General features: G+C 43.8%; 1 protein-coding gene across 3 annotated transcripts in view; it reads left to right on the top strand.

The window, feature by feature from the left end:
- LOC128654737 (zinc finger protein 420) overlaps window positions 1-16,575 on the top strand; it is a 193,939-nt gene that overhangs the window by 102,531 nt on the left and 74,833 nt on the right. The gene's annotated exons all lie outside the window — the stretch shown is intronic.

Below are 16,575 nucleotides of genomic sequence, written 5' to 3'. Positions count from 1 at the left end.
TGTCCCCTTTTCCTCTAATTCCATTTTGAAATTGGGAACTTTTCAGTTCTGTTATAACTGTCCCTAATTGGCCACAGCAGAGAAGGTAACCTTAGTTACAGCATGGCAGCTCCCGTTGTTTTATAGACGCTAAAACTTATTTTAGTTTAGTAATGAGTATCTGGTAGGCAGGTGTGCTTACATGTGTCTTTAGTAATCAGTATTAGGTAGGCAGGTGTGCTTACATGTGTTTAGTAATGAGTATTAGGTAGGCAGGTGTGCTTACATGTGTGTTTAGTAATGAGTATTAAGTAGGCAGGTGTGCTTACATGTGTTTAGTAATGAGTATTAGGTAGGCAGGTGTGCTTACATGTGTCTTTAGTAATCAGTATTAGGTAGGCAGGTGTGCTTACATGTGTTTAGTAATGAGTATTAGGTAGGCAGGTGTGCTTACATGTGTGTTTAGTAATGAGTATTAAGTAGGCAGGTGTGCTTACATGTGTGTTTAGTAATGAGTATTAAGTAGGCAGGTGTGCTTACATCAGATTCTTCATGATCAGTGTAACCTTACGTTAAGTCTCAGTATATTTATATTCAGGGAAGATTCCTTGTTCTCTTTGGGTAGGTCTTACTTGGCGATATCTGATCTGTATCCAGTAGGAGGTTTGATAGGTACTTATAAAGACTTCTACAGACATATGTGATACAGCTATCTGAGGGGCCCTTTATGCCATTTGTGTGTTAAGTACCTGCCAGTCAGCCCTGGAGTGTGGATGTTTTAGACGCGCTTATCTAAATTAGTAATTTCATTTTTTTATTTTTTTTTATTAGTTTGTGTTATTCTCTTGTAGTCAATATGAGATTATGGGCTGGTGTCAAGAGACAGTGTACCGTAAAATTTGTTTCCCCTTAATCTGTTATCCATGCTATGGGAAATCACTCCTTTAGGTTTAGGAAATATCCTTTTTCTTTTTTAAGACACGATGAGTCCACGGATCATCTTAATTACTAATGGGATATTCACCTCCTGGTCAGCAGGAGGAGGCAAAGAGCACCACAGCAGAGCTGTTAAATTGCTCGTCCCCTCCCTCCCACCCCAGTCATTCTCTTTGCCTACGTTAGTCATGGGAAGTGAGTTGTTAGTATAGATTCTTCAATCAAGAGTTTATTATTTTTAAAGTAGTGCAAGATTGTGCTGCTTTGTTCTAGGGTGTAGCCGTAGTCCATATCAGTCTCTACAGTAGAACTTTTGGTGGCTTTAGAGCAATGGGAACTTGTGGGACATAATTCTCACTGCGCCTCCCATAAATTGTATGCTGCCTGTCTCTGAGAGTCTGAGGGGATATACTCAGTCCTTTCTTTTCTACACAGGCCCATGTGATTGAGGGAGAAGACCTCGCAAGCCCGGGTGTACTGCCCTGCTGTCGGGCAGCAATTTAAGGTAAGTGCTGACTTTCTCATATTCTGGGGAAGGATTTCTCTCAGACTAAGTGGGCACTTTATTTGCTAAGGAGGGAATGAAAGGGGGCTGTACTTTATTCTCTGGGACACTTTATCTCTTCTACTGGAGAGGACGTGACAGCATTGCAGGCACTGGGGCTCAGGAAACTTTAATTTGGTGACGGTTCTCTAAAGACTTAAGTCGCTAATCTGAAGAGATTCAGTGTGAGGTGTTGGTTTTGGGCTAAACCGCTGTCAAATAGCAAGCGGTAGACCCAATCTGTCTGGGTGTATTATCTCCCGGTGGCGTTTCTGTACTATAACATGGTGACCGGGAGATTATTTGGTGTACCGCCCACGATGGGCGGAGTTTGTGTGGCGCCAATTTGGCCCGCGCACTTCCTACTCAAGAGTCGCTGGTTAATAAAACTAAGACAGTGACATAAGGGTAGAACCAGATGGCGCTTCAGCTAGACACCGGTTACTTACAATTAAGATAGTAATGTCCGGTGCTAGACTCGCAGTCTTTAATGTTTACGCAGAGGTCGGACAGCGTTCAGCTGACTTCTGGACATGTTTCCTAAACACTGGTTACTTTCAGATAAGACAGTAGCGTCAAGTGCTGGACTTTCAGTCTTTAATGTCTACACAGAGGTCGGACAGCTTTTCAGCTGAGTTCCGGCCTTTTTTTTTTTTTTATGCTCAATTTATGTGTTGCGTATTTAAAATAAATACATTTGGTAGCAGGGCTCCTCAGCAAGATCAGGCTGAGGGGTAAATGTAATCTGCAGTAGTTACGTACTATGATAGATTCTTTCAGCACTCAAAAAAAAAAGTTACACGTTACAATTTAGAGAGACCGTAAGAGACAATAATGTTTTTTATGTATAAAAAATGTAACCTGTTTTCTTTGTCTAATCATCTTTCTTTTGCAAGATGTACCGAGTCCACGGTTTCATCCTTACTTGTGGGATATTATCCTTCCTAACAGGAAGTGGCAAAGAGAGCACCCACAGCAGAGCTGTCTATATAGCTCCCCCCTTAACTCCACCCCCAGTCATTCTCTTTGCCGGCTCTAAGCAGGAAGGGTAAAGTGAAAGAGGTGATAAAGTATTAGGTTTTTTTTTTTCTTCAAGCAAGAGTTTATTTTTAAATGGTACCGGTGTGTACTATTTACTCTCAGGCAGGAGATAGATGAAGATTTCTGCCTGGAGGATGATGATCTTAGCATTTGTAACTAAGGTCCACTGCTGTTCCCACAGAAGCTGAGGAGTACAGGAAAACTTCAGTGTGAGGAACGGTTTCTTGCTATACAGCAATGAGGTATGTTCAGTCATTTTTTCTGGAAAGACTGTGATAATTCAGAAAGGCTGACAGTATCCCCATTAGGGGAAGGGTAAGCAGTAATCCTAGTTTCTCCAACATAGGTGTGTCCGGTCCACGGCGTCATCCTTACTTGTGGGATATTCTCTTCCCCAACAGGAAATGGCAAAGAGCCCAGCAAAGCTGGTCACATGATCCCTCCTAGGCTCCGCCTACCCCAGTCATTCTCTTTGCCGTTGTACAGGCAACATCTCCACGGAGATGGCTTAGAGTTTTTTAGTGTTTAACTGTAGTTTTTATTATTCAATCAAGAGTTTGTTATTTTAAAATAGTGCTGGTATGTACTATTTACTCAGAAACAGAAAAGAGATGAAGATTTCTGTTTGTATGAGGAAAATGATTTTAGCAACCGTTACTAAAATCCATGGCTGTTCCACACAGGACTGTTGAGAGGAATTAACTTCAGTTGGGGGAACAGTGAGCAGTCTCTTGCTGCTTGAGGCATGACACATTCTAACAAGACGATGTAATGCTGGAAGCTGTCATTTTCCCTATGGGATCCGGTAAGCCATGTTTATTAAGATAGTAAATAAGGGCTTCACAAGGGCTTATTAAGACTGTAGACTTTTTCTGGGCTAAATCGATTCATTATTAACACATATTTAGCCTTGAGGAATCATTTCATCTGGGTATTTTGATAAGATTATATCGGCAGGCACTTTTTTAGACACCTTATTCTTTAGGGGCTTTCCCAAATCATAGGCAGAGCCTCATTTTCGCGCCGGTGTTGCGCACTTGTTTTTGAGAGGCATGGCATGCAGTCGCATGTGTGAGGAGCTCTGATACATAGAAAAGACTTTCTGAAGGCGTCATTTGGTATCGTATTCCCCTTTGGGCTTGGTTGGGTCTCAGCAAAGCAGATACCAGGGACTGTAAAGGGGTTAAAGTTAAAAACGGCTCCGGTTCCGTTATTTTAAGGGTTAAAGCTTCCAAATTTGGTGTGCAATACTTTTAAGGCTTTAAGGCACTGTGGTGAAATTTTGGTGAATTTTGAACAATTCCTTCATATTTTTTCGCAATTGCAGTAATAAGTGTGTTCAGTTTAAAATTTAAAGTGACAGTAACGGTTTTATTTTAAAACGTTTTTTGTACTTTGTTATCAAGTTTATGCCTGTTTAACATGTCTGAACTACCAGATAGACTGTGTTCTGAATGTGGGGAAGCCAGAGTTCCTTCTCATTTAAATAAATGTGATTTATGTGACAATGACAATGATGCCCAAGATGATTCCTCAAGTGAGGGGAGTAAGCATGGTACTGCATCATTCCCTCCTTCGTCTACACGAGTCTTGCCCACTCAGGAGGCCCCTAGTACATCTAGCGCGCCAATACTCCTTACTATGCAACAATTAACGGCTGTAATGGATAATTCTGTCAAAAACATTTTAGCCAAAATGCACACTTATCAGCGTAAGCGCGACTGCTCTGTTTTAGATACTGAAGAGCATGACGACGCTGATAATAATGGTTCTGAAGGGCCCCTAAACCAGTCTGATGGGGCCAGGGAGGTTTTGTCTGAGGGAGAAATTACAGATTCAGGGAACATTTCTCAACAAGCTGAACCTGATGTGATTACGTTTAAATTTAAGTTGGAACATCTCCGCGCTCTGCTTAAGGAGGTATTATCCACTCTGGATGATTGTGACAATTTGGTCATCCCAGAGAAGCTATGTAAAATGGACAAGTTCCTAGAGGTCCCGGGGCTCCCAGAAGCTTTTCCTATTCCCAAGCGGGTGGCGGACATTGTAAATAAAGAATGGGAAAGGCCCGGTATTCCTTTCGTCCCTCCCCCCATATTTAAAAAATTGTTTCCTATGGTCGACCCCAGAAAGGACTTATGGCAGACAGTCCCCAAGGTCGAGGGAGCGGTTTCCACTTTAAACAAACGCACCACTATACCCATAGAAGATAGTTGTGCTTTCAAAGATCCTATGGATAAAAAATTAGAAGGTTTACTTAAAAAAATGTTTGTTCAGCAGGGTTACCTTCTGCAACCAATTTCATGCATTGTCCCTGTCGCTACAGCCGCATGTTTCTGGTTCGATGAGCTGGTAAAGGCGGTCGATAGTGATTCTCCTCCTTATGAGGAGATTATGGACAGAATCAATGCTCTCAAATTGGCTAATTCTTTCACCCTAGACGCCACTTTGCAATTGGCTAGGTTAGCGGCTAAGAATTCTGGGTTTGCTATTGTGGCGCGCAGAGCGCTTTGGTTGAAATCTTGGTCAGCTGATGCGTCTTCCAAGAACAAGCTACTTAACATTCCTTTCAAGGGCAAAACGCTGTTTGGCCCTGACTTGAAAGAGATTATCTCTGATATCACTGGGGGTAAGGGCCATGCCCTTCCTCAGGATCGGCCTTTCAAGGCCAAAAATAAACCTAATTTTCGTCCCTTTCGTAGAAACGGACCAGCCCAAAGTGCTACGTCCTCTAAGCAAGAGGGTAATACTTCTCAAGCCAAGCAAGCTTGGAGACCAATGCAAGGCTGGAACAAGGGAAAGCAGGCCAAGAAACCTGCCACTGCTACCAAGACAGCATGAAATGTTGGCCCCCGATCCGGGACCGGATCTGGTGGGGGGCAGACTCTCTCTCTTCGCTCAGGCTTGGGCAAGAGATGTTCTGGATCCTTGGACACTAGAAATAGTCTCCCAAGGTTATCTTCTGGAATTCAAGGGGCTTCCCCCAAGGGGGAGGTTCCACAGGTCTCAGTTGTCTTCAGACCACATAAAAAGACAGGCATTCTTACATTGTGTAGAAGACCTGTTAACAATGGGAGTGATTCATCCTGTTCCATTAGGAGAACAAGGGATGGGGTTCTACTCCAATCTGTTCATAGTTCCCAAAAAAGAGGGAACGTTCAGACCAATCTTAGATCTCAAGATCTTAAACAAGTTTCTCAAGGTTCCATCGTTCAAGATGGAAACCATTCGAACAATTCTTCCTTCCATCCAGGAAGGTCAATTCATGACCACGGTGGATTTAAAGGATGCGTATCTACATATTCCTATCCACAAGGAACATCATCGGTTCCTAAGGTTCGCATTCCTGGACAAGCATTACCAGTTCGTGGCGCTTCCTTTCGGATTAGCCACTGCTCCAAGGATTTTCACAAAGGTACTAGGGTCCCTTCTAGCTGTGCTAAGACCAAGGGGATTGCTGTAGTACCTTACTTGGACGACATTCTGATTCAAGCGTCGTCCCTTCCTCAAGCAAAGGCTCACACGGACATCGTCCTGGCCTTTCTCAGATCTCACGGATGGAAAGTGAACGTGGAAAAGAGTTCTCTATCTCCGTCGACAAGGGTTCCCTTCTTGGGAACAATAATAGACTCCTTAGAAATGAGGATTTTTCTGACAGAGGCCAGAAAAACAAGACTTCTAGACTCTTGTCGGATACTTCATTCCGTTCCTCTTCCTTCCATAGCGCAGTGCATGGAAGTGATAGGTTTGATGGTAGCGGCAATGGACATAGTTCCTTTTGCGCGCATTCATCTAAGACCATTACAACTGTGCATGCTCAGTCAGTGGAATGGGGACTATACAGACTTGTCTCCGAGGATACAAGTAAATCAGAGGACCAGAGACTCACTCCGTTGGTGGCTGTCCCTGGACAACCTGTCACAAGGGATGACCTTCCGCAGACCAGAGTGGGTCATTGTCACGACCGACGCCAGTCTGATGGGCTGGGGCGCGGTCTGGGGATCCCTGAAAGCTCAGGGTCTTTGGTCTCGGGAAGAATCTCTTCTACCGATAAATATTCTGGAACTGAGAGCGATATTCAATGCTCTCAAGGCTTGGCCTCAGCTAGCGAGGGCCAAGTTCATACGGTTTCAATCAGACAACATGACAACTGTTGCGTACATCAACCATCAGGGGGGAACAAGGAGTTCCCTGGCGATGGAAGAAGTGACCAAAATCATTCAATGGGCGGAGTCTCACTCCTGCCACCTGTCTGCAATCCACATCCCAGGAGTGGAAAATTGGGAAGCGGATTTTCTGAGTCGTCAGACATTGCATCCGGGGGAGTGGGAACTCCATCCGGAAATCTTTGTCCAAATCACTCAACTGTGGGGCATTCCAGACATGGATCTGATGGCCTCTCGTCAAAACTTCAAAGTTCCTTGCTACGGGTCCAGATCCAGGGATCCCAAGGCGGCTCTAGTGGATGCACTAGTAGCACCTTGGACCTTCAAACTAGCTTATGTATTCCCGCCGTTTCCTCTCATCCCCAGGCTGGTAGCCAGGATCAATCAGGAGAGGGCGTCGGTGATCTTGATAGCTCCTGCGTGGCCACGCAGGACTTGGTATGCAGATCTGGTGAATATGTCATCGGCTCCACCATGGAAGCTACCTTTGAGACGAGACCTTCTTGTTCAAGGTCCGTTCGAACATCCGAATCTGGTCTCACTCCAGCTGACTGCTTGGAGATTGAACGCTTGATCTTATCGAAGCGAGGGTTCTCAGATTCTGTTATCGATACTCTTGTTCAGGCCAGAAAGCCTGTAACTATAAAGATTTACCACAAAATTTGGAAAAAATATATCTGTTGGTGTGAATCTAAAGGATTCCCTTGGGACAAGGTTAAGATTCCTAAGATTCTATCCTTCCTTCAAGAAGGATTGGAAAAAGGATTATCTGCAAGTTCCCTGAAGGGACAAATTTCTGCCTTGTCTGTGTTACTTCACAAAAAGCTGGCAGCTGTGCCAGATGTTCAAGCCTTTGTTCAGGCTCTGGTTAGAATCAAGCCTGTTTACAAACCTTTGACTCCTCCTTGGAGTCTCAACTTAGTTCTTTCAGTTCTTCAGGGGGTTCCGTTTGAACCCTTACATTCCGTTGATATTAAGTTATTATCTTGGAAAGTTTTGTTTTTGGTTGCAATTTCTTCTGCTAGAAGAGTTTCAGAATTATCTGCTCTGCAGTGTTCTCCTCCTTATCTGGTGTTCCATGCAGATAAGGTGGTTTTACGTACTAAACCTGGTTTTCTTCCAAAAGTTGTTTCTAACAAAAACATTAACCAGGAGATTATCGTACCTTCTCTGTGCCCGAAACCAGTTTCAAAGAAGGAACGTTTGTTGCACAATTTGGATGTTGTTCGCGCTCTAAAATTCTATTTAGACGCTACAAAGGATTTTAGACAAACATCTTCCTTGTTTGTTGTTTATTCCGGTAAAAGGAGAGGTCAAAAAGCAACTTCTACCTCTCTCTCTTTTTGGATTAAAAGCATCATCAGATTGGCTTACGAGACTGCCGGACGGCAGCCTCCCGAAAGAATCACAGCTCATTCCACTAGGGCTGTGGCTTCCACATGGGCCTTCAAGAACGAGGCTTCTGTGGATCAGATATGTAGGGCAGCGACTTGGTCTTCACTGCACACTTTTACCAAATTTTACAAGTTTGATACTTTTGCTTCTTCTGAGGCTATTTTTGGGAGAAAGGTTTTGCAAGCCGTGGTGCCTTCCATCTAGGTGACCTGATTTGCTCCCTCCCATCATCCGTGTCCTAAAGCTTTGGTATTGGTTCCCACAAGTAAGGATGACGCCGTGGACCGGACACACCTATGTTGGAGAAAACAGAATTTATGTTTACCTGATAAATTACTTTCTCCAACGGTGTGTCCGGTCCACGGCCCGCACTGGTTTTTTAATCAGGTCTGATAATTTATTTTCTTTAACTACAGTCACCACGGTATCATATGGTTTCTCCTATGCAAATATTCCTCCTTAACGTCGGTCGAATGACTGGGGTAGGCGGAGCCTAGGAGGGATCATGTGACCAGCTTTGCTGGGCTCTTTGCCATTTCCTGTTGGGGAAGAGAATATCCCACAAGTAAGGATGACGCCGTGGACCGGACACACCGTTGGAGAAAGTAATTTATCAGGTAAACATAAATTCTGTTTTCTCCAACATTGGTGTGTCCGGTCCACGGCATCATCCTTACTTGTGGGAATATCTCTTCCCCAACAGGAAATGGCAAAGAGTCCCAGCAAAAGCTGGCCATATAGTCCCTCCTAGGCTCCGCCCACCCCAGTCATTCTCTTTGCCGTTGCACAGGCAACATCTCCACGGAGATGGTTAAGAGTATGTGGTGTTTAGTTGTAGTTTTTTTATTCTACTATCAAGAGTTTGTTATTTTAAAATAGTGCTGGTATGTACTATTTACTCTGAAACAGAAAAAGATGAAGATTTCTGTTTGTGAGAGGAAGATGATTTTAGCAGACAGTAACTAAAATCGTTTGCTGTTTCCACATAGGACTGTTGAGATGAAGTAACTTCAGTTGGGGGAAACAGCAGACTTTTCTGCTTAAGGTATGACTAGCCATATTTCTAACAAGACTGTGTAATGCTGGAAGGCTGTCATTTCCCCTCATGGGGACCGGTAAGCCATTTTCTTAGTCTCAAACAGAATAAAGGGCTTAATATGGGCTATAAAACTGGTAGACACTTTTATGGGCAAATTGATTGCTTTATTTGGGCATTTTATACATGTTTATGCTTGTAATTCACACTTATAAGCTTGGGGAACGTTTTTTAACGTCAGGCACTGTGTTAGACACCTTTCCAGTCAGGAAGGGCCTTCCCAGTTGTAGGCTGAGCCTCATTTTCGCGCCATTACTGCGCAGTTACTTTTGAGAGCAAGACATGCAGATGCATGTGTGAGGATCTGAAAGTAGTTGGAAAAGTTCCTAGAAGGCTTCATTTGGTATCGTATTCCCCCCTGGGTCTGGTAAAGTCGCAGCAAAGGCTGTAGCTGGGACTGTAGAGGGGTTAAAACTGTAACCGGCTCCGGTTTCTTTATTTTAAGGGTTAAAGCTCTGAAATTTGGTGTGCAATACTTTTAATGCTTTAAGACACTGTGGTGAAATTTGGTAAATTTTGAACAATTCCTTCATACTTTTTCACATATTCAGTAATAAAGTGTGCACTGTTTAAAATTTAAAGAGACAGTAAAGTTTTTGTTTTAAAACGTTTTTTTGTGCTTTATGGACAAGTTTAAGCCTGTTTAACATGTCTGTACCTTCAGATAAGCTATGTTCTATATGTATGAAAGTCAATGTGTTTCCCCCTTCAAAATTGTGTGATAATTGTGCCATAGCGTCCAAACAAGGTAAGGACAGTACTGCCACAGATAGTAAAATTGCCCAAGATGTTTCATCAGATGAAGGGAGTAGACATAGTTCTACATCATCTCCTTCTGTGTCTATGCCAGTTTTGCCCACGCAGGAGGCCCCTAGTACTTCTAGCGCGCCAATGCTTATTACTATGCAACAATTGACGGCAGTAATGGATAACTCCATAGCAAATATTTTATCCAAAATGCCTGCATATCAGAGAAAGCGCGATTGCTCTGTTTTAAACACTGAAGAGCAAGAGGGCGCTGATGATAATTGCTCTGTCATACCCTCACACCAATCTGAAGGGGCCATGAGGGAGGTTTTGTCAGATGGGGAAATTTCAGATTCAGGAAAAATTTCTCAACAGGCTGAACCTGATATTGTGACATTTAAATTTAAATTAGAGCATCTCCGCGCACTGCTTAAGGAGGTGTTATCTACTCTGGATGATTGTGACAACCTGGTCATTCCAGAAAAATTATGCAAGATGGACAAGTTCCTAGAGGTTCCGGTGCACCCCGACGCTTTCCCTATACCCGAGCGGGTGGCGGACATAGTGAAGGAGTGGGAGAAGCCCGGCATACCTTTTGTCCCCCCTCCTATATTTAAGAAATTATTTCCTATGGTCGACCCCAGAAAGGACTTATGGCAGACAGTCCCTAAGGTCGAGGGGGCAGTTTCTACTCTTAACAAGCGCACTACTATCCCTATCGAGGATAATTGTGCTTTCAAAGATCCTATGGATAAAAAATTGGAGGGTTTGCTTAAAAAGATTTTTGTACAGCAAGGTTACCTCCTGCAACCCATTTCGTGCATTGTTCCTGTCACTACAGCAGCGTGGTTCTGGTTCGAGGAACTAGAAAAGTCGCTCAGTAGAGAGACTCCGTATGAGGAGGTTATGGACAGAGTTCACGCACTCAAGTTGGTAATTTTTTTATTTTAGATGCCGCTTTGCAATTAGCTAGATTAGCGGCAAAAAATTCAGGGTTTGCAATTGTGGCGCGCAGAGCGCTCTGGCTAAAGTCTTGGTCAGCGGATGTATCTTCCAAGACAAAATTGCTTAATATCCCCTTCAAGGGTAAGACTCTCTTTGGGCCAGAATTGAAAGAGATTATTTCAGACATCACTGGGGGAAAGGGCCACACCCTCCCACAAGATAGGCCTTTCAAAGCCAAGAATAAGTCTAATTTTCGTTCCTTTCGCAATTTCAGGAACGGACCGGCCTCTAACTCTGCATCCTTTAAACAAGAGGGTAATGCTTCTCAAACAAAACCAGCCTGGAAACCGATGCAAGGCTGGAACAAGGGTAAGCAGGCCAAGAAGCCGGCTGCTGCTAACAAAACAGCATGAAGGAGTAGCCCCCGATCCGGGACCGGATCTAGTAGGGGGCAGACTCTCTCTCTTTGCTCAGGCTTGGGCAAGAGATGTTCAGGATCCCTGGACACTAGAAATAGTTTCTCAGGGTTATCTTCTGGAATTCAAGGAACTACCCCCAAGGGGGAAGGTTCCACATGTCTCACTTATCCTCAAACCAAATAAAGAGACAGGCATTCTTACATTGTGTAGAAGACCTGTTAAAGATGGGAGTGATACACCCAGTTCCAACGGCGGAACAAGGAATGGGATTTTACTCAAATCTGTTTGTAGTTCCCAAAGAAGAGGGAACTTTCAGACCAATTCTGGATTTAAAGATCCTAAACAAATTTCTCAGAGTACCATCGTTCAAAATGGAAACCATTCGAATGATTCTACCCACAATCCAGGAAGGTCAATTTATGACTACCGTGGATCTAAAGGATGCGTATCTACATATTCCTATCCACAAAGAACATAATCAGTTCCTAAGGTTCGCCTTTCTGGACAAACATTACCAGTTTGTGGCCCTCCCATTCGGGTTAGCCACTGCTCCAAGGATTTTCACAAAGGTACTCAGATCCCTTCTAGCGGTTCTAAGACCAAGGGGCATTGCAGTAGTACCGTACTTGGACGACATTCTAATACAAGCGTTGTCTCTTTCAAAGGCAAAGGCTCACACGGACATCGTTCTGGCCTTTCTCAGATCTCACGGATGGAAGGTTAACATAGAAAAAAGTTCCCTGTCTCCGTCGACAAGAGTTCCCTTCTTGGGAACAATAATAGATTCTTTAGAAATGAGGATTTTCCTGACAGAAGTCAGAAAGTCAAAACTTCTAAACGCTTGTCAAGTTCTTCATTCTATTCCTCGTCCTTCCGTAGCTCAGTGCATGGAAGTAGTAGGGTTGATGGTTGCAGCAATGGACATAGTTCCTTTTGCGCGAATTCATCTAAGACCATTACAACTGTGCATGCTGAAACAGTGGAATGGGGATTATACAGACTTGTCTCCAGTGATTCAAGTAGATCAGAAGACCAGAGACTCACTCCGTTGGTGGCTAACCCTGGACCACCTGTCCCAGGGAATGAGCTTTCGCAGACCAGAGTGGGTCATCGTCACGACCGACGCCAGTCTAATGGGTTGGGGCGCGGTCTGGGAATCCCTGAAAGCTCAGGGACTATGGTCTCGGGAAGAGTCTCTTCTCCCGATAAACATTCTGGAACTGAGAGCGATATTCAATGCTCTCAGGGCTTGGCGTCAACTAGCAAAGGCCAGATTCATAAGATTCCAATCAGACAACATGACGACTGTTGCTTATATCAATCATCAGGGGGGAACAAGGAGTTCCCTGGCGATGAAGGAAGTGACCAAAATAATAAAATGGGCGGAGGATCACTCCTGCCACCTATCTGCGATCCACATCCCAGGTGTGGAAAACTGGGAGGCGGATTATCTGAGTCGTCAAACATTCCATCCGGGGGAGTGGGAACTCCACCCGGAGATCTTTGCCCAGTTGACTCAATTATGGGGCATTCCAGATATGGATCTGATGGCATCTCGTCAGAACTTCAAGGTTCCTTGCTACGGGTCCAGATCCAGGGATCCCAAGGCGACTCTAGTGGATGCACTAGTAGCGCCTTGGACCTTCAACCTAGCCTATGTGTTTCCACCGTTTCCTCTCATTCCCAGGCTGGTAGCCAGGATCAAGCAGGAGAGGGCCTCGGTGATCTTGATAGCTCCTGCGTGGCCACGCAGGACTTGGTATGCAGACCTGGTGAATATGTCATCGGTTCCACCATGGAAGCTACCTTTGAGACAGGATCTTCTTGTACAGGGTCCATTCGAACACCCAAATCTGGTCTCCCTCCAGCTAACGGCTTGGAAATTGAACGCTTGATTCTATCAAAGCGTGGGTTTTCAGATTCTGTGATAGATACTCTAGTTCAAGCCAGAAAACCGGTAACTAGAAAAATTTACCATAAAATATGGAAAAGATATATCTGCTGGTGTGAATCCAAGGGATTCTTATGGAATAAGATCAAAATCCCTAAGATCCTTTCCTTTCTACAAGAGGGTTTGGATAAAGGATTATCAGCGAGTTCTCTAAAGGGACAGATTTCTGCGTTATCTGTCTTACTACACAAACGACTGGCAGCTGTGCCAGATGTTCAAGCATTTGTTCAGGCTCTGGTTAGGATCAAGCCTGTTTACAGACCTTTGACTCCTCCCTGGAGTTTAAATCTAGTTCTTTCAGTTCTCCAAGGGGTTCCGTTTGAACCTTTACATTCCATAGATATTAAGTTGTTATCTTGGAAAGTTTTGTTTTTGGTTGCTATTTCTTCTGCTAGAAGAGTTTCTGAGTTATCTGCTTTGCAGTGTTCTCCACCCTATCTGGTGTTCCATTCAGATAAGGTTGTTTTGCGTACTAAACCTGGTTTTCTTCCAAAGGTTGTTTCCAACAGAAATATTAACCAGGAGATAGTTGTACCTTCTTTGTGTCCGAAACCAGTTTCAAAGAAGGAACGTTTGTTACACAATTTAGACGTAGTCCGTGCTCTAAAATTCTATTTAGAAGCTACAAAAGAGTTCAGACAAACATCTTCTCTGTTTGTCGTCTATTCTGGTAAAAGGAGAGGTCAAAAAGCGACTTCTACCTCTCTTTCCTTTTGGCTTAAAAGCATCATCCGATTGGCTTACGAGTCTGCCGGACGGCAGCCTCCTGAAAGAATCACAGCTCACTCTACTAGGGCTGTGGCTTCCACATGGGCCTTCAAGAACGAGGCTTCTGTTGATCAGATATGTAAGGCAGCGACTTGGTCTTCACTGCACACTTTTGCGAAATTTTACAAATTTGATACTTTTGCTTCTTCGGAGGCTATTTTTGGGAGAAAGGTTTTGCAAGCCGTGGTGCCTTCTGTTTAGGTAACCTGATTTGCTCCCTCCCTTCATCCGTGTCCTAAAGCTTTGGTATTGGTTCCCACAAGTAAGGATGACGCTGTGGACCGGACACACCAATGTTGGAGAAAACAGAATTTATGCTTACCTGATAAATTACTTTCTCCAACGGTGTGTCCGGTCCACGGCCCGCCCTGGTTTTTTAATCAGGTTTGATGAATTATTTTCTCTAACTACAGTCACCACGGCACCCTATAGTTTCTCCTGTTTTTTCCTCCTGTCCGTCGGTCGAATGACTGGGGTGGGCGGAGCCTAGGAGGGACTATATGGCCAGCTTTTGCTGGGACTCTTTGCCATTTCCTGTTGGGGAAGAGATATTCCCACAAGTAAGGATGACGCCGTGGACCGGACACACCGTTGGAGAAAGTAATTTATCAGGTAAGCATAAATTCTGTTTTTAATAAGGGGTATTACTAGCTTGCATAAAGGGCTAAACTTATGGGCACTCAGTTTGTATGATATATTAGACAAACGTTTGTGTGTTCTGGGAGTACTGTTTATATTTCCTAAGGGACATTTTTGTGTAGGCCCCAGCAACATCGAGTGAGATGGGCGGGGCCTATTTTCGCGCCTCAGTTGCGCAGTTGGTTTTAATAGACAAGCAGCAAGCTACAACACCGGAGGGTCCTGGTGCACTTCTAGGGCCTAATCAAAGCTTTATCCCCACATTATCGATCCTTGAGGGCAGGTAGGCGCCACAGCAGAGCTGTGGCAGGGTGCTGACGGGTTTTGCTCGTTTTTGGACACTTGTCAATCCGGTTTTCACATTTGGGGGTTAATTGCCTTAATACTTGTGGTGCAATCTTACTAAAGCTTAGTAATTATACTGTAAAAATTTTGGAAAATTTGGGGTAATTTTAAGCAGTTTTGTAGTTTGTGTATGCCTTTTTGTCTCTTAAAGGCACAGTACCGTTTTTGAAAATTGTGTTTTTTTCATTAAATAAAGTGTTTTCCAAGCTTGCTTGTCTCATTACTAGCCTGTTCAACATGTCTGACATTGAGGGAACTCATTGTTCAATTTGTTTAGAAGCCATTGTGGAACCCCCTCTTAGAGTGTGTCCCACTTGTACTGATACCAAAGACACAAAGTGAGAAAACCTAATACCCAACAAGAATTAAACAACGTCCCATCTCAAGTGTACTGCACAAACAGGAGCAATGTAAGCAAACAGTCTCAGGTTGTGGACAGATGTCGAAATAAATTTCAGGCAATGAGGTAGTGGTGCGTAGTACAGGAATATGCAGATATATATATAGAATGATACAGTCTCACCTCTGTTATTACTTTTAGGTTCACACAGTATTCCGCTGTTTTTCCCTTTTCGGTCACAGAATTACCGCTGGGTTTCTGCACACTCACACCCACCAGGGGGGGCGTGTACAGTGCTGTATCAGATGTAATCCACAAAACGTTCCGTAAATCTTTACACTCACTTGCCGCTTGCCGAGTGTTCAGCCGATTCACTCCTTCTGAGGATCAGAGGCCTACCGCCCACCAGGGGGCGTGTCCAGGACTCTACCGGACAATCCTCCAATCCGAGTGCTCGACTGATTTTCGTCACACCCGTTTCCACCAATCCAGGGACTGCAGTCTGGAACCATAGGAATCCTCCGTTCAGGTAGACGGAACTTTAGTACCGAACCGGCTTTTCACATGTGTGATAATGGGATATCCCAGCTGCCGCTTGTCCAATACAGACCAAAACAGTTCCGGTGGTTGCTCCCAGAAAAGCAGAGAAGTGGACGAGGCAGGGAACTAACGCTCTCCAGGCTAAAGTATAAAGTCCACCAAAGAAAACAAGTGAGAGCGCTAGTATAAAAATAAAATATAACCTTTATTGGTATATATAAAATAAAGTAGGACAACACAGTGTCAAAAGAGCAAAGATGGGGCACCTCTGGCTGGCAGGCTTACGCGTTTCGGCATAGCCGTAATCATAGCATACTGAAGCCAGCCACAGGTGTTCCTTATGTACATAAGTAAGAACAACCTCATTGGCGAAAAACATATTGAAAAACAACACGCCCTGAGTTTATTTTAACCCCATACATACTGGTTGTGAACTAAGGATAACAGAGCAACAAGAGGTCATGAAACCATTTCTTGTACATATATTTTTCTGGTATTAACAAATAAATGAAATAAATACCAAGTTTAAATACTATTATCTACAATGTATTTGTTTGACCTGAATATTCTTTAACAAAGCCATAATGATACAAATTATGAATTAAAGGTCAAACAAGTGGCAAAGAGTTATTTAATTTCCAAATACTTATTTTTCTGGATTTGTGGTTGTGTACCACACATGAGAGTAAGGGCCACTTATTCAGGCTTCTAAGAACCTAATACA

This window comes from Bombina bombina, chromosome 3 (genome assembly GCF_027579735.1).
Source record: "Bombina bombina isolate aBomBom1 chromosome 3, aBomBom1.pri, whole genome shotgun sequence".
Taxonomy (NCBI): domain Eukaryota; kingdom Metazoa; phylum Chordata; class Amphibia; order Anura; family Bombinatoridae; genus Bombina; species Bombina bombina.
The sequence above is the reverse complement of the archived record's forward strand: the minus strand, read 5'-3'. Positions and strand labels throughout refer to the sequence as shown.